The 18405-nt window shown below is 43.8% G+C and overlaps 1 protein-coding gene across 9 annotated transcripts in view; it reads right to left on the reverse strand.

Annotated features, from left to right (window-relative positions):
- LOC136013062 (glutamate receptor ionotropic, NMDA 2B-like) overlaps positions 1-18405 on the reverse strand; it is a 106024-nt gene that overhangs the window by 63782 nt on the left and 23837 nt on the right. The window contains exon 1 of one of the 9 annotated variants that reach the window (XM_065676389.1): positions 13705-13876. The exons of 7 other annotated variants lie outside the window; for them this stretch is intronic. The gene's annotated coding sequence lies outside the window, so the exon portion shown is untranslated. Of the gene's footprint in view, positions 1-13704; positions 13877-16961; positions 18211-18405 lie in introns of those variants that run through there. One more of the 9 variants, XR_010612141.1, reaches the window with a different exon arrangement.

Genomic DNA, 18405 nt, shown 5'->3' on the forward strand with positions numbered 1-18405 from the left:
CCGAAGGCCTTTGCACTATGTGTTTCCACTACCTCTTTGCCAGAGGCATGTAAAGCCCATCTGATCTGATGTGGCAGCGTTTTAAACTCACTTTGCACAGGAGTTAGCACCTTTGTGAGGCATGGGATGCCACGGGAGGGGGCTCATGATCTATTAACAGAGCATACATCCAGCTACTGACCTCTTGCCATGCTCCCTGGTACCTATCTCAGGAGAGAGGGAAAAGGTGGAACAAAGACATGTATGCATGATCACCTGACTACACTGCCTGCTCTGGGATCCCCCTCTTGTTTGTACTCCATTTTCTGAGCCTGCAAAGCTTCGGGGACCCTAAACCACCTCCCTGACCATATTCCTAGCACAGCCCTGTCACCACCCCATCCAGAAGCCAGGGATACTTCAGCAAGACTAAAAGTAATACTCATTTATCACTCCTCTTTCCTAATTAAAGATGTCGGAGGACATATCAGACCACAGCTGAGCTTCTGGCCCTGCAGCTGAGGTGAGTCAGTGGGCAAGTAGTGCAGCCCCTCTAGCTGAGTCATTTACCCATGCTGGCCTGGCATGCAGCTAAGAGACTGTCCTCTCCAGATCCATTTGCTTTACAGCTTCCACCACGGCTAAAATCTTTATTTATTTATAGAAAGCAATTGCTGAAAAGTACACATTTAAAAAAAAAATAAAATCAGGTGTCCTGAAGTATTAGAGAAAGAAAAAGTGCTCAGGCAGTGCACAAATTCCCCAGAAGTGCTTAGGTTTGAATTACTGCCAAGATGACACCTGTTGGGAAATAAGCCACCAGATGCAGGTGAACGGACTGGAGGGGCCCAGAGCAGTGGAGCTGGATGGAGAGAGAGAAATAAGAAATTAAGAAGGTTGGTTTGCCCATCACTATTATGGGCAAAGCCATTATGCTTTATGATATATATGTTAGGATACATATGTTATTATGCTTACAGAATTTACATTTGTCTTTCACTCTTTACCTCTGAAGCATCTTCCCAAATGTCCTAATACCTGCTTCAAACCATCTGGCCCACCAGACCCCAACCCAGCATACTCACAGCCAAAAAGATTTCTTGCTCTGCTGCAGTAGGCACTGAAAAAGAGCCGTCTTCTCTAGCCATTGTGGCCTGATGGGCCCACTCTCCTCTTTCCTTTACTTAAACACACCCCAATCATCTCATGAGCAAAAATAATCACATACACAAGCATTCACATCCCAGCTTTCAAAACAATGCGCCCTCCCAACCACCACTTCAAAAGTGGCCATGAGGAGACAGTCCCATCTCTCTCACAATCTCAAGCTGACATTGGTGAACAGAGGATATGTCCATGCCAACAGAAATGTGAGACAAAGAGGTTGATGTTTCACCAGATGGCTTCAGACTTGTCACAGCAGGGAGAGAAACTGCTTGAAAAACCTGGCCCTGCCTGGCACCAATTATCATCATCTCCTAGACTGGTAGCACAGGACCACTGGAGTTGGGGCTGAGTACCAGATGTAAGATGGCAGTGATGTGGACCAGCAATCACACAGGGCAAACATGGAGGCAGTGAGAACCACAGGCTTCCTCTGGGCTGCAATGACATGTTCACATGCAGAATGTTTGGAGCAAGAGCAGAGGAAAAAATCCACATGCCAAACAGTCAAAGGAATAAGGTAATGAAGAGCCAAAACATCTGACCACAGCTTATAATAAGCAGCATCAAAACACTGCAAGCAATGGGTGAAAGAAGAGCAAGTTCTAGAGAAGGCTCTGCAGCTTAAAACAGGCAGTGCACCAGCCTGCCTATGGAGCTCACTGGCCCAGGAGACTTCACTTTCCTCAACCCAGTATCAGCCCAGACCCACCACTCCTGCCAGTGCTCATCCTTGTTTCATACAGACCCTCTGAAGGCCACCTCCTTAGGCATCAAGGCTGAAAACTCAGATGATCACCAGACAACTGTACAAGTTAAACCAACACACTGAAGGAACTGGAGGAAGATCATTGCCCCCTCCTCACCCTCTGTGTCCCAGGAGACAATCCTCTGCCAATATAGAAAACACCATCCCATACTGAAACCTCACCTAGAGATACCCTTCTTTTCCTTCTTCTTTCAAGCCTTCATTGGATTATTGGTTTTGAGGGGCCCAATCCCAGCACTGGGGGTGTCAGCCAGTTGTGTGGGCACAGCTGACACAGAATCCTGCTGCAAACCTACAATTAGTGAGACAAGAAAATCCCATGGGGATGGATGGGACTATGCACCCTTTTCCTACAGAAGTTTCAGCTAGAAAGGGGCTGAAAAGAGGCTGCCAGCACATGTGCCAAGAGCAAAGCAGATAGTGCTTACAGATAGATGAGCTGCATCATGGAGAGAGGGATGACAGAGATGTTTTTATTTTCCTTGTCCTCAGGGTGCTTCCATGAGTCAAGGGGTACCCACTCCCCAAGATCACCAGCCTGCACCCTCCTCCTGTCATGTGTAAGGCTGACATCCATTCCAGGTGCAACGTACACAACTACGCGCATGCGAACAACAATCAGAGAAAAAGGGTAAACGCTAAGGGGAAGGAAGCAGCAGGGCAGAGGAAGAGAGGATGAGAATGAAAATGAAAAGTGAGCAGGGCAGTGAAAAGAGGAGATAATAACAGGAGAGAGAGTGGAGAGGGAGTTACTTCGCAAGCTAAAAATCTCCTAACGTTCACAGCAAATGATGCATGAAATACACTGTCAGGAATGTGATGCCCAAAACCTTTTGCTGCTAAATATTTAATCTGATTGGCAGGGAGCTGTTAAAACCTCAGTGTCTGGGTCTCAGGCTTCTACAGAGCAACAGGTAAAGTAAATACATCAACATGTAGCAATTCACCCTGGGTGCCACCAGCATTTCCAACCTCTAACATTGTTCAGGAAAAAAGTTATCAATGGATATTAACAGCAGAAACAGGGAATGGGAAAGGCACAGCTTATGTAGCTTGGCTTCCAGCGCAAACTACAGTCAAGTAGAAGTTAGATATACTGTCTCCTCCAGAAATCACAGCACACTGCACACAGTGAGGTTCATGCCTCTCAAGCACCCAGAACTGCAGTACACTGAGGCTGCAGTTCTAATGGCCCTACTCTTCCCTGCACATAATCCCTGAAGCCAACCTGCGAGCAGACCAAAGGCTGCCTCCAGCGGTCAGCTTCTACCATCTGTCTATCATGAAGCAGGTCAGAACACCCTATATATGCTTCTCCTAACTCCAGTACACGAGAGCATGGCAGGACTAGTGGGATGCATGTAAGTATACCTTTGAGGTAGGAAACCTCATTAGCCAGTCCTGCAGTGTAGTGAGGGGGAAGAACGGCCAGCTACCTGCTAACAGGGGCATACACACACATACGTTTGCACATCCAGTGCAGGCTCTCACTTTACTGACTCTACCTACACTACTTTCAGAGCAGCTGCTGTCCACGTCAGCTCTGGTGTCCCTGAGCAGAGGCATTGGACCTGAGTGTATACTCCCAGACAGACGCTTCTTGGACCTTTGTCAAGAATGACAGAATCATTACGGTTGCGAGGGACCTCTGGAAATCATCCAGTACAACTGCCATGCCAAGGCAGGGCCACCTAGAGCAAGTTATACAGGAACAGATCAGGCAGGTTTTGAAAGTCTCCAGAGAGGGAGACTTTCTTCTTAATAATTTTGTATTGTCTAAACTAATTCCTAGAATTATGTGGTTGGGGGGGTTATTTATATATTTATGTATAATCATAGAATGTAACAAAATGTAACATTTTAAATTTTCCAAAGCTAACTTAAAGGTAGAAATATTCTGCTCTGCTGCAGAGAGCTCCAAACCAAGTTTGTCACCATCATCCAATGCACCAGCAACAGGAGTGCAGTTCTTCCTAAGGACTATATGGGTCCAGGACACGCAGTTGATTCACTGCACTGGCACTGACAAGTCATAATGTGCATGAGCCCAGCAGCTGCCTTCCAAAAATAAATAGACAGATAGACAGACAGATATCTAAGTGGAAAATCTTGACAGAAATGTAACATGCAACATGCCCCATACTGGTTTCGCAGTGGGCGTTGTATATTACTGTATCTAAATCCCTTTATCACTCAGGACATCTGCAAATCTAACACTGCCTACAGAGCCTTGCAAGTCTGGGATGAGGGTTTTGCAGCTAACACAGAACTGAGATCTTCTCTAGGCATAGAACTTGCAGAACTTATCATAGACCCATATTCACAAGCATAAATCTCCCATCATATTCCTTCCCCTTTCTGCATTTCTGGCTGCCTCCCTGTCCCTGTAGCAGCTGTTCAAGGAGCTGACTTCATCAGAATATGCCTTGTGAAGTGCTCTGTACAATGCTTTCACTTTATTTCTTTCAGTAAGTGCCAAACCACTGAAGAATGCCAAGGGTAGAATTCTGAAAGTCAAGACCAAGTAAAGAGTATTTTTCTGTGGCATCATCAGCTGAAAAGACTCAGGGCTCTTCACAAACACAAAAGAAAGCATGACTTTTGAATACAGCTGTATGGTGTGCATGTCCTGTCATCCCAGCTCACAGACAAACAGGTACACTGAGTGACTTGCTCCTGGGCTCTGACAAACCATGCTTCTGTTTAAGACTTGTCCAACCCCAGCTTGCCATGGTTGTGAGAAGGTACTGCTTGTAGCTGGCAACGAGACACGTGCATGCACTTCACCAACTGCAGTTGACAGCCTGACATGCTATCCTCAACCAACAGTGAAGGCCACTGAAATTCTGCAGGGCACTGCTGGGGGAGGGAAGGGAAATTACTTGAATGACCACAGCTGTTGGTTAACTGAGTAAGAGTCAATGCATGGAAACGTTAGATAAGGGACCCTGCAGACCAACCTCCTAGCTCTACCACAAGAGTCTTCCCTGGAGCCCAGGTCAGCACAGCCCCACTTGCATGCAGCGCTTCAGCCTTTTCTTTAAAAGGTGCTCATCCAAGTTTACGAGCAAGAATCCATTTCTTTGATCCAGGGCTCCTGTCACTCTGAACTCCCTCTTAAAACTGCCCAGGAACTAGCTGTGTCACTGGGACACAGTCACTGTCATACAAGGAACTAAGCTGAAACATTTATTTTACAAATGGCTCTCCAAAAAGGTATTACAAAATAATAAATTTAGGATGCTGTTCACATCAGTGTGAACATTCAGAGAGACTGAAGCCACCAGCTGAGATACTGCACCAGCTCATGGCTCTGTTTCTTACCCTCACCTCTTCATTTCACTTGGAAATGCACTCAGTCTTAAAAGCAGATCAGAAAATTTGCAGGTATGGAATATCCTCCTCACATTAAAATGGCCTTATACGAAAAAGTAATTTCTTAAGTACAACTTAAGAAACAACTGGACAAGAAATACTGTGATAACAGCTCTTTCTTCATGATATTTTCCTGTGCCTGTCAAAATGAGGAGATACAGTACTGCATTGAGACTCTTTTTTTAAAGCCAATTAAGCTATTTTATACCTTAAAAAAGATTCACACCAAAGGGGGAAAAAAAAAAAACCCATCTAATCCACACTCTCTTGAAATTAGTTCCTCCTTGCATTTTTTGTAAGTGTGCATTTCATCTGTAGTCCTTCCATTGTAAAAGACAGCATTCAGATAGATCCATAATCAAAGAAGAAAATATAATTAAACAGAAACAATAACAAACATGTCATGAACAAATAACCTGCGAAGAAAAAGCACCACAGCACTTGCTTGTGTAGAAGCTCAACAGCCTTTTAAAGACTATGAAATCATATGAAATATCACTGAAACAAGGCTGGTTTCATGATGCCTATGTTGCACTCTGGTAAGTGATTGTCTAATGTCATCCCTGGGTATCTATACTTTTGGCAATTCCCCCAGCCCCTCCTAGCCTCCCTGTCGCCTGACTTAGACTTCTGCTTCATAAGGATTCTGCTTTTCTCAGCTTTAGCTAAGGGCCGAATTCCTTACAGATCTCCCCTTAGTAACTAAAGGGAATAATTGGCCCCTGTCCTCTCTTTATAACAGTACTTTACAGATATGCAGTTAGGTTTACACCCACAAGTTTTCTTTCCTCTAGACTGATCATGCCTGGCTCTCTTAGCAATTCTTACAGAACTTATTGCCTACTGTCATTTACCCCTAGCCTCTTGCTTGCTCTCCCTCTAGCCTGCAAACTACCTTTTAAAAACACTACATCCTGACATGGATGCAACAGTACACAATCACAGCCAAAAGGATGGGAGGAAATGATCTACAGGTCCTGCAAATTAGAGGCGGAAGACTCCTAGGGGAACACTACATCCTTTCCATCCTCTCTGGAGAATTTTCAACACACCTTGTAGCAAAGCTCCCAGGGCTACTCTCATTCAGAGAATACCATCGCTTGTCTGGGAATGGTACTTCAGCCTCTGCCACATTTCTGTGGCAACTGTGCTGTCTATTCAGTGTTTCCTTTTGTTCTGTTCTCTACTATTGTTTGGTTACAGCTACTTCTTCTTCAGTTCTGGTTAGGCTCCTACACAACTCCTTTAGCAGTGCAGACAAGACATCTAACCAACAGCCATTCCAACACCACTAAACAGTTCCTCGTTCTCTCTCTCCTCAGTGTTTACATTCTTAAGCACACATTTTAAGGCAGTCATCACATCTCTCATTTAATTGTCATTTGGCCAAGCTAAATGTAATTAGTTACTTTAATCTTCCCTCTTAGATCAATCCCTCCAGCATCTTAATCATTTTTGTTGCTCCACTGAATTTGTTCTAATTTGCTGCCATCTTTGGGGCACTGAGTTCTTCAGAAATGAACTCAATAGCCCAGGTACACTCAGACGAGGCACATGAAGAAAACATGACTAGAAACACATAGAAAACCTTTCCTTGCTCCAAGATGCAACAGTTCTGCTTATGCAATCCAGAAATCACATCAGCCTCTTTGCTGCCGCACTGTATTGCGAGCCCAGATCTCATTTGCTAACTGGCGTAACCCCTGTGTCATTTCTAGCACCACTGCTTTCTAGGGGTGCACTTCTCATCTCTGCTTTCTTTCCAAGTGTACTCTGATTTTAACTCCTACTATTCAATTTACTATCCCCTCTGCTAATCCCCAAATCCTATTCTGAGGTATGACTGCTTAGCCAGCTATATATCTCAAATCTCTTTGATTTCCAATGGAAATACTCTCACAAAGCAAAAGGCACGGGGGTTTGTCATCAGAGTAAAGTCAAGGCACATCACAAGACAATATGGATTTTTCACACACCTGTCCCCACCATCAGTCCCTCACTGAAAACTGCCAAAGGGTTTTCAAACACTGCAGTTCAGCTTTGTTGGCTTACCAATGCTGTGCCACTGCATCAGTCCCTGATGCTCGCACAAAAAACAGTGGCCCCTCAGACCTGTGCAGGGCCCTGCAAGAATAACTGGGAGCAGCGGCCAGGTGCCAATTAAGCATTACACAAAGGCACCATTGCTGAGATACATTTCTGTATGCTGACTTTCTCCATATGCACCCTCATAGTAGACATAAGAACTTTCGTAATGGCATGAACATCAGCTCACTCCAAACCGTGTTGTCAAATGCTTCCCTCCTCCTTCATCACAAAGCAGGGCACACGGGGGAGAAGATTTCTTCAAAGCCTTTCTGAGAAAGATCACATTGATGCAAAGCACCCCAAACACTGCCCAAACACTGGGCAGTCACAGAACATGGATCTCAGACCAAAGATTTTTTTAGGAAGTAGAAGTAAAAACCTTTCCACCTCCTCCAAATCTTGCCCCTCTGAAGTCTCCTCCAGAACTCTTCTTCTGACTCACCACCACCATTCCCCAGACACCAGAGCTTCCAACAGCTCCCAGACTAGTTCAAAGGCTCTGAGGCAGGGTGGCTTTGCTCCCCCAGCCCCATCTATCACCTGCAGAGCTGCCCTAGCCCCAAGCTGTGGGTAACAGAATGAAATCAAGTCAGGCTTGTCCTGCCTGAAGGAGGAAAAAAAGAGGATGGAGGAGCAAGGGGAAGGTGGGGCGCCTCAGGATGAAGGGTGGATGGAGAGCTAGCCCTAGGCAGCACTGACGCATCACCTCCATGGTTGTTCAGCTCAGGGAAGGGGATAGATACTGTCCAGACTAGGCCTGCTCCCAATAGCCACAAAGCATCTGTGGCTCAGCAGTGTCTAAATGAAGTGGGTAAGGGGTCCTTGCCACTCTGCTTCTGGTTGTGCCTGCCTGCTCCCCCTCTTCTCTGGGCCCCAGATGAAGCAGAACACATCTACCTGTACCAAAGCAGGACACATCTACCTGCACTGAGCAGGATGTAGCATCAGTTTACCTCTCCCTAGAAAACAGTGGAAAATACAGCACCAGCTATTCCCTCCCACCCTCTCCCATGCATATGTATTGCTACTGCAGATAAATTTATGAGTTAGCTCTCACAGTCCCTCATAGTCCAGGCTTTCCCAGGACTGGAATGCAATTTACTGCCACTGCAAGTCCAATGAGGTATATAAATCTGTCCTCATGCCACCACCTTTTCTCATGACCCACATCAGCCCAGTTTTCACCAGCAGCAAGAGAAGGTCTGCTTAACTTTACAGTGTGTGTACCAACAGAAAGAAGTGAGGAAAGAAGCTTAGCCCAACTCAAGTCACTTGTAGAGCCACAATGTGTGTGAATGGGCTGAATTATAACAGTTGCTACTGCCACCACTAAGTTCTTCACTACAAGCAACGGGATCAGTTTCAGCAGAGGGAAAACAAAGTGAACAGAATGTAAGTACAAATCTGCAGAGTATGTATCTTTTGGATGTTCAGAAAATGTGAGATGGTATATATACATGCATACACTTCTTCCACCTCTACACTTTGGATTTACTTGAAGTCCATGGGTCCTCCTTGCAGACTAGCCTACAAGATCTTGGGATGCTTTTAGCCTGAAAGAAAGACCAGACCTATGCATACATCTAGAGGAGAGAAGCTCCAGCCAAACCACCTGACTCTATCTCCTGGCACAGACCAAGGATGGCCACCTTCTGCCAAATGCTGATCAGCATATACTAGACCAGCTCAGCTGGGATGGAGAAGGTCGGCTTCACTTCAGGCAAATGGTACCTGACTATGGCCAAGAAAAACCTTAGTAGGGCTCTTACAATCTTGCTCTAGCAAACAATGAGACAATTTCCAATTACATCTTCTTCAAACCCTACAGTTTTGCACCAGAAAACTCCATCCATTTGTTGGACTGCAAGTGCTGCTCAAGGTTGTACAGCTGCTCCCCAGTATGTTCTTCTGTGCTAATGTTTTACTTCCAGCTGTATTAAGAGGTACAGCTTAACCTGCTGCTTCCAAGTGAAATTTGCCTTCTCTTTACATTGCTGTGCTGATCTTTCATTGAACAGACTATCTCCAGATGCTTTTATCCAAGTTCTGTACTTTTTTAGCTGGTGTAATAAATGTGGCATTTCAGTAAAGCCAAGGTTCAAGTTGAGTCTTTTGCATACAAACTTGTCTAAACCTCCAGGCTTCACCTAAAGAGCATGTAAATTCGTTCATATCCAGAAGCATTGGACCACACACTTTCTTTCTGCCATCTCCTTTAAGTTCACTAAATGTTTAGACATCCTATAATAAAAGCAATTAGGCGGTTGAAAAGGAATTTAGGTCTTTAACTCTTTCTTTTTTCTCTCCCTCTAGATCTCTGACGTTAAAAATCAGATTCCAGGATATTCCGTAAAGTTTTGCCCTGCAACTTTTAAACCATCATTTTGTATTACTCTTTCAAAGTCATTCAGACATTCAGATTATGAGAAAACACCATTAAGTTGCTTTAAAAGTTTCAAATTCTGTTCAAATGGAAATTTCAGCTATGCCAAATACAGTCATTTTAAGCAATTCTTAACAGACAGTCATTGATTTTTCTCCTCCAGGCACAGTCCACAAGGATCTGGGGGAGGAAACTCAGCACAACTTAATCTGATCCCAAAACTGAATGTCAGATTCTATACTTATTGCTGTTTTATACTGCAGGAAAAGCAATACATTATGCGATCAAGAAAACACCTGAAAACTTATACATAGCAAATGCTGATGAATGTGTTGGTATCCTTAAAATCACATCATTTAATGTTTGAAAAACAAGGAATTGACCAAATATGAAAAAAAAACAACCCACCCATTGTATGCAGCACAGTTTTATGCAACATTCATCGCAGGCATTAAAATAGCAACCTAGACATTACCTCAATAGCTCTTTAAGATGTTCCTCAGATGACAAAAGCAAAAAGTTCATAAACAACAATACTTCGGAATGAAACTGATTTAAAAGAGAAAAAATATTGCAAGCCCTTGTGCCTTGAACCACAGGGCAGCCACCCAAAATCCAAGCCTCACCACACAAATGCCAAGATTCTGACCGATTTCAAAGGGAGAGTAGATCTGGCCTCTGGGATGCACCTGAACCCTTGTGTAGCTACACATCGCAATTAGTCCTGCCACAGTTGATGAACTGCAGTACCACAGAAGACTGTCACATCAGAGAAGGTACACGGATTGCTGTATTAGCCTGTGTACTTAAAAGGACACAGACTGCAGGGGCAAACCCTCTCTCTAATTTTCTGTTTTATTTGATTTTTATGCTTCATCATGCAAGCAGTATTTTCTTGAGAAAGATCCGCCCTGGTGGAAATGGGCAATCCTTCTAAATGCATGCAGGCAAAAAATGTGTGAAGATGTACAATTAAATGTCATTCTTACACCAGCTCCCTCCTGGACACAGTGGTTATAGAAGAAGCAAGACCCAGCCATCTCTCCTTAGTCTTCTTGCAGCATCCTGAGAGTTCTCTGTGGGGCAGCAAGGACCAGCCCTATGATACCTGGTCATGTCAAAGGACCTCATGTGCCAACTTGCCACTCTCTGGCTTGAAATTAAGGTCTGAGAATTCCAGAGATCACAGGTGGGCTGAGCTATATGGACATTGCCATTTCTTGAAAATTCAAATCACATTTGCAAACCATTTATATCAGACTGAGGGGTCTCCAGGCCTTCACATTCAAAAAGATGCGACTATCAGGCAGCCAGTTTTGTTACAGTGGAAAAACACAAAATGGAAGACCAGGGATTAGGAGACTTTGGATTCCTCCTGGATTGTGACCGCTTTCCAAACTGGGTGGTAAAAGCAGGATAATTTAATACAACTTCCTGCCTTCCAGCCCCAAGCCCTGCGTATCTTTAAAATGCATACACACAGAAAAGAGAGATATAGAAACCTTTAGGAAGCTCACATATATAGGCTGCCTTTGTACTCAATAGAGATTTGCTTCTCCAGAGAGCTTCAGGATTACATCCATTGCGCTTCACCTCTACACTGCCCTTCGAAGGACCCCCCCCCTTTCTCCACTGACTCCCAAGATCCTCTGGAAATAAGTCTCCCAAAGCTAATGTTAGCTTCTGGAAAAACTTCCCTTTCCATATAGAAGTCAAACATCTCACCAAGATTATAAAAGCAAACATGTAATGAATGAGAGGAGATATGCCGAGGGATACAATCTGCAGGAATGAAAATCCCCAGTGATTTTAAAGATCTTGAGACAACTTTAAACTACCTGCACATTAGAGAAATTATAAAAATTTTAATTGAAGCAATAACTCTGGTTTCCTGTACAGTGCCTCTGTAGTTATCATCCCTCATTCTTTCTTAAAGAGCATTTGCTCGAGGATCGGGTCTTTGTTCCCTGGGAATTCACCGCATCCTGTCACTTTTTCTCTCACCTGGAGTCAGCACTGGATCTGGATGCTAAATGAAACATTTTGTTGTCACTAGAAATACAAATGCATCTAAAGCAGAACAAGATCAAACCTGCACTGCCTAATTGGGAGGTAGAACTAGCTCCCATGTCTCACATATCTCAGAGGAGTCTACAGCTTCTGGGCTATAGAGCCTGCTTCTCTATTTCTTTCATGCTGAAGCCATTTCCCTTTATATAAGTAATTACTTCATATTGGGCTAAAGAAACAAACTACCTCCACAGCCCAGTTGTTAGAGCATTCACTCTCCATCACAATGAATAGGCATTTATATAAAGTAGAAGAGCTCCAACTGGAAAAGCTCCAACTGAAAAAGCATTACTGCAGAGGACCTGGTAGTCTGGGCTCTCATGCTGGCTAGGACAGCCTCGGGGTCAAGCCCCCACTCCAAAGTATGCAGAACAGGAATATGTCAAAATGCAGTTACTTTTCTACTTACTAGGCTGCTAGCTATTCTGGGCTTTTCTCTTTTTCATGAAAACACATCAAATGCTCTAATTTGAGTGCAGAACTAGCAAAACCTATGAAATTAATAATTTTTTGTGAGGGGCAGTAAACCCGTTTCTTGCCACGTTCACTCCATAACAAACCTCTTCTGTCAAAAAACTTTATCACCATCTCTAACATCATAAGTCAGGGATCTCACAGACAAGCTGTGAATAAGGAATGTGATTTCACCTCAAAGTCTTAATGAGAAAAAGTGTAAGAGTATTAAGGTGAGGTATGTCACTAGCCAACACTCATCTCCTATCTTGCATTCTATAATCTGGTTTCTGAAAGGTATTATTCCCTCCAGTAAAAAAAAAAAAAATTAAAAACAAAAATTATAGAATATACACATATATCTCCAAAAAAAAACCCCACAAAACAAAAACAAAAACCAAGAACCACCAAAAAAACACAAAACCTTGCACAGAAAAGGGTCACTCATGTAAGATACCCACTGTGGGCTTCTGAGAGCACCACAGCACAGGCGCTCAGCTCCTGCAAAGTTCTCTGAACCCTGAAGTTCAAAGAGCCTTTTAGCCCCATTGAAATGGTGCAAATTAAAAGTGGGATAAAGTATGATCCTCACAGCTGTTTCTGAATTCCTGGTTTGAAAGTTTGCAAACTTTCAAACCAGGAATTCAAAGAAAGCTTTCTGTAAGAGTTGCTGTATCTTTCAAGGCAGCCATCCCACAGCTACCCTACTCTTCTAAGCTATTTAGTTTTTATCTCTTCCTGTTTAGAATACAGGTGCCCCATCATGTTAATAAAATTATTCCTATGTTTTTTCTGAGATTTCAGTTATGCTTTTGTGGCATTTAACACTTTGCTACCTCCAGATGGAATGTTAAAACCTTCCTCCCATAATACTCAAATACATGGTACCTCAGAACACATCCAAGCTGCTTTTATCAGTCAAATTTCCATGTTTCAGGACACTATCTTGGCAATTTTAATTATATATAATAGTCACCTTTTCAGTAATATATTAAAGGGTAATTTCAAGTTGCACCAGAAACGTGGAGAGCTGAAGAGGGGAGACTGTGAGAACAGATTATGTCATTCTGTCGCTTTCATTAGACTCTCCCTTGGGCATTGTCAGCCTCTGATGTTTCAGCTTGCCTCTGCTGAAACACATCTAACATGAGGGAATCTCCCCTGAGATGCTTAGGCCACTAACTACAGCAGCCAGCAACAACAGAGAATTACAGAGGAGGAGAGAAAGGGATGCAGGGCTATGTAGATCTCTCCTGCGTGCTTTCCACGCAAGCATGTGCCTACGTGCGAGTAGCCACAAGCTCGTGCATTTTTGTGCATTTCTTCTTCCACAATGCACTTCAAATATGTTTCTCAGCAGAGCCCTATGACAGAAGATCCCCAGCAATCCAGTTGTGTGCAATTCATTAACATCCCACTTTACCTGGCACAAACAGATTAACAGCAGCAACCTTTTCTCCATCCTCTTCCTGGGGCGGCTGGCAGCATCCCAACATTTTTCCATAGAGTGGTACAGCCTTTCTTCTCACTGCACAGGCTTCAAAACCACCTGCCCTCAGATGCTGTGAAGATTTAGGATTACCCTCGGAATCAGAGCCAGCTTTAAGCTCCTAGCAGATCTTCTGCAATTCACTTGCAGGTGGCATTCATTTAGGGCTTTCACCTTTCACATTCAAAACATCCACTGGGTGTCTCCAGGGTCATATTTCCAGCTGGGGATGCTGGAGTAGCAGAAGTCCCATGTGCAAAGAAAAACTACAATCCCTTGTTATGGCAGACTACCTTTCACCTACACAATATCCACCTGTGTCCCACAGCCAGAGGCAATGCAGGGCCATTGCTGTCTTCAGCTATCATTAGGCTATTACACCTATCACCTGAAAACAATTTTCTGTTCATTAGGCAATCAGCTGTGATGTAGGACATGGCATTTGTGCTAGTAAATTATCAGCAGTTCATGACACCCAATCTCATCTGTCTCAGCAGGTTCTTAGTAACCATCTCACTTTCTAGTCTGTTTTGGAACAGTGAACTTTATAAATTTTACATTTGTCTCCTTTTGCAAAATCCCCCAAATTCTTCAGAGGTCATACAAGCAAGAAACTACATCCATGTGAAAGAGTTGTGCATATTAGCTCTTCAACAGCGCACCACAACCTTAACTAAGAGATTACAAGAAGAGGTGAAATAAAAATGTTAAATCCAAGTATAATAGAAAGGAGAGCTTATCATGTCATTTCCTCCATTTGCATTTGTGTTTGTCCTGGACACCTGCATAGAAAACTCCTGATTCTTACAGAAAGCACCAGAGGTCAGGATTACTTGCTTGTTGCTCTGCTGAAAAATAAGTGTAATCCACTAGCAAGGTTGCACTACAGTCCCTGCTTTTGCTGCTGCACAGGGGGATATAAACTGGCATAGGCTTTAGACTGCACACCACATTCCCAAAGTTAGCCAAACTTGCAGTCTCAAAATGGCACTTTCAGCCCTCCCACCTAAGGGCAGTGGAATCTCTACTGACTCAAATTAGGGAGACCATTCCCTCAACCCATTAAAAGAGCCACCCATCCAAACCTCAACCATACAGAGGAAGCTCCTCCAACTCAGAGCACAGAGGTGTGAGACTGTGAAGGCTGGCTAGTGAAGTGATGATTTTCAGAAACCTCAATGCTTGTGGCTCCCCAGATCCAATTTTATCTTCAGGAAGCAGCAAAGGTAAGTAAACAGAAGGCACCTTTAAACTGCAACTCATCTTGCAAGAAAAAAGAATGACATCATGAAATAGCAAGGTGTGTATTTTCACATTGTTTAGTATGTGATGATATACATCACCTCCCCTTGCAGTCTCAGGTTTTGGAACACTAGGTATTCAGGTGCTGTGATAGTGTAAAACCTTGGAAGCAATGGCAACAGACCAGTGAAGCTTCTTAATGAAAGGGACATGGTTGCAATCTGAAACAGCCCAAATTATCCCAGAATTCAAGAACTGTGCCTGCAAACACTAAAGCATTGTTCATATGGGACAGGTTTATGTCTTTTCTGCACAGATTTCTATACTGAAGCTGTAGCCATCCCCCCCGGGACAGGACACACCATCACAACACACCAGAGGTTTCAGAAAACAGACATCTCTGGGGAGTTCCAAATATGCTCGAGCTGTGCCACCAGTCAACACCACCATGTTGACTCCTACAACTACCATGAGAGATTTGGAGCGCAAACTAAGCTCACTCAGGTGGAGAAGGTTTCCTCCAACGGGACAAGTCAGTCTCTCCCTCCTGTACAGAGAACAGATCAGCCTCCTTATCTTTCTTCCAAAGTTGGTCCATTAGGCATGTAACTATCATGATCTACGGTTCACCGGAGACAGACTTTATTAGATACAAAATCCTTATAGTTCAGCACCTACATCTAGCTTTAAATATCTTCAGTCACAACCATTCTTCCATGTTCATCAGCATCTTCTGTCAATAAGCCATTATTGCAGTAAACATTTAATTTTATGTTTAATCTGTATTCTCTCTGCTTCATCTTAAACTCATTTATTTCCCGATTTGTCCTCGGTGACTAATGAGAATAATTGGCCCCTGTCCTCTTTCTGTAACAATCTTTAATGCATTTGCAGACAGTTAGGTATCCACCCACAGTTGTCTTTTCTCTAGGCTGAACTTGCTTGGCTCTCCCAACCTTTCTTCACAGGTCTTGTTTTCTCTCATCTGTGATCATTGTCTTTGTTCACTCCCCCACACTCTCCCTGGCCCTTCCCTCTCTTAGAAGTGCAGTCCCCAAACAGAATGCAGTTATCCAAGCTTAACCGCATCTGTAAATAAGTGCTAGACATACCATTTCACCATTTCAAACAAGCAAAGTCTGCATATAGAGCTCACCCATGGGCTAGACAGCAGGTCCGGTAGAGGATAGACCTCATAGCAGCTTTCCAGTATCTGAAGGAGGCCTATAGGGATGCTGGGGAGGGACTCTTCATTAAGAACTGTAGTGACAGGACAAGGGGTAATGGGTTAAAACTTAAACAGGGGAAGTTTAGATTGGATATCAGGAAGAAATTCTTTACTGTGAGGGTGGTGAGGCATTGGAATAGGTTGCCCAGGGAGGTTGTGAAAGCTCCATCCCTGGCAGTGTTCAAGGCCAGGCTGGACAAAGCCTTGGGTGAGATGGTTTAGTGTGAGGTGCCCCTGCCCATGGCAGAGGGGGTGGAACTAGACAATCTTAAGGTCTTTTCCAACCCTAACTATTCTATGATTCTAGGATGCTGATAGCTAGAGTGATTCATTTCTTGATCAGTGGTTCAAATCGGACTAGGAGTAGAGTGTAATAAGCAAGAACTGTTTCCATTTCACAACTATATAGCTACACACAAAGTAGTGTAGGCTGACTGCTGCCTGGAGAAATAACTTAGAAGTTTGTCGCAGGGAGAGTTAACTGGCAGTGAGCTCTTAGTCCCTTCACATGCCAGGTGTAGGAGGAAGCGACAGAATAATGTCCCATGGATTATTCAGGTCAGATAAACTGGTGGCCCCACACCTGTTTTGGTGGATAGCAATCAGTGGAGACAAGAAACCAAATAGATCATGAAGACTAAATTCCCATTTTTCCCTATGGGGAAGTGTTTCTTCCCTATGAGTGTTTCAGCACAGCCACACACACACACACCAGTATTAATGATGCTATATGTACAGAAACATCTTTGGTACTCAGAGCTGGCAACCTAACATTTTACCTGAGCCACTTTCAATGATTCTTTTCAGTTTTGAACCTTCCTTGTGGGTGGGGTTTAGAGGTATAGGGAGTGAATGTTGCAAAGGGCTCAGCTTAGTATCCCTTTTGCTTTGAGCCAGTAACTACATTCTCATTCATAATTTCTCTTTCTTCCCGAGATGCTTAATCAATCCATCTATATTGAAGGCTCTGAAACGTGGTCTTTGACTGCTTGCATTAGAAAGGAAAGGGAGCCACCCAGCATACTTCATAGTCTGCAAATAGCCTCTGTATTAGGAAGTATCAGCTGACAGTGAGTCTCAGAATACATAACCTTTCCTTCTCCTCCTTTTAGTGGTCCTGAGTACAGAAAAAGCAGTATTTTTATTCCGCTTCCATTAAGCATATTCAGCATATGTGTAAAAATTGAAGAAAGAGAAGCCAGTCCCTCCTCCTGCCCGTAGCCAGCGTTCTCTCCTGCTTCTAAGAAAACACTAAATAAAAAGCAGCCTTGCCTCAAGAGGTACAAATTAGCCATGGTTTGAGTTGGCTTGATCACAGCACAGTTTGCACACTACCTAGGTGCCATGCATTTGTTTCTGAGCACACAGAGAGACTTTTCTCTGTGCAGCTGACCTCAGGCGCATGGAGGTACACTGCCTGGGCTGCACAGATCACCATGCACTTGGTCGACTTCTACACACACCAGTTCCATACTGATGTGAAATTCGACCTGGGAGTTGGTGGTTTGCAGCTTAAGGAAGCCATGAGCTCTTGAACTATAAAGGGTGGGGTTGTTCGAATGATTTTTTTTTTCTTTCCCCAACATGAAAAGTAGCTTTGACATTTAACCCATCTGGGTCAGCCTCCTGGTTCCCAGGTGGTTAGGACCATGGTACTGATTTTGCCAAGCAAGCGTCAGTCCATGCCTGCCTCCCTCCCTGTCTTCAGATGAACAGACAAGAAAGATGGAGAAGTCAGAGGGATGTGGCTGGAGAAATAGTCTTTTTAGTTTCCATTACGATGCACTTGGCTGAAGCAGAAATACAAGGCTCAGAAGAAAGGACAAGGCAGTGGTAGCAGGAGGGCCATGCTTGCTTTAAGTATCTTATTTTCCTCTGGTTACCCTTTCACATATGTAAGTGCTGCAGTCTTCAAACGGCCATTTCATCTTATGCAGGGAGGCACCCAGGGCAGTAGCTAGTCCGTCTGACTGAGGTGAAGCAACAAAATGAGTTAGTTGATTCACTGTGGTTTAAAGAATTCTTGTGGACGGGTGGTAGAGGACAGATCACATAATAGCAGGTAACTTACCAGCCATGCTTCTCCCAACCACTCCCTGCTTTTCTATCAGGTATACATAGATCTTGAAGAAAGCTAACCACAGAATTCCAAAAGTCAGGCAGTT

The sequence above is a fragment of the Lathamus discolor genome, chromosome 1 (assembly GCF_037157495.1).
Source record: "Lathamus discolor isolate bLatDis1 chromosome 1, bLatDis1.hap1, whole genome shotgun sequence".
Lineage (NCBI taxonomy): Eukaryota > Metazoa > Chordata > Aves > Psittaciformes > Psittacidae > Lathamus > Lathamus discolor.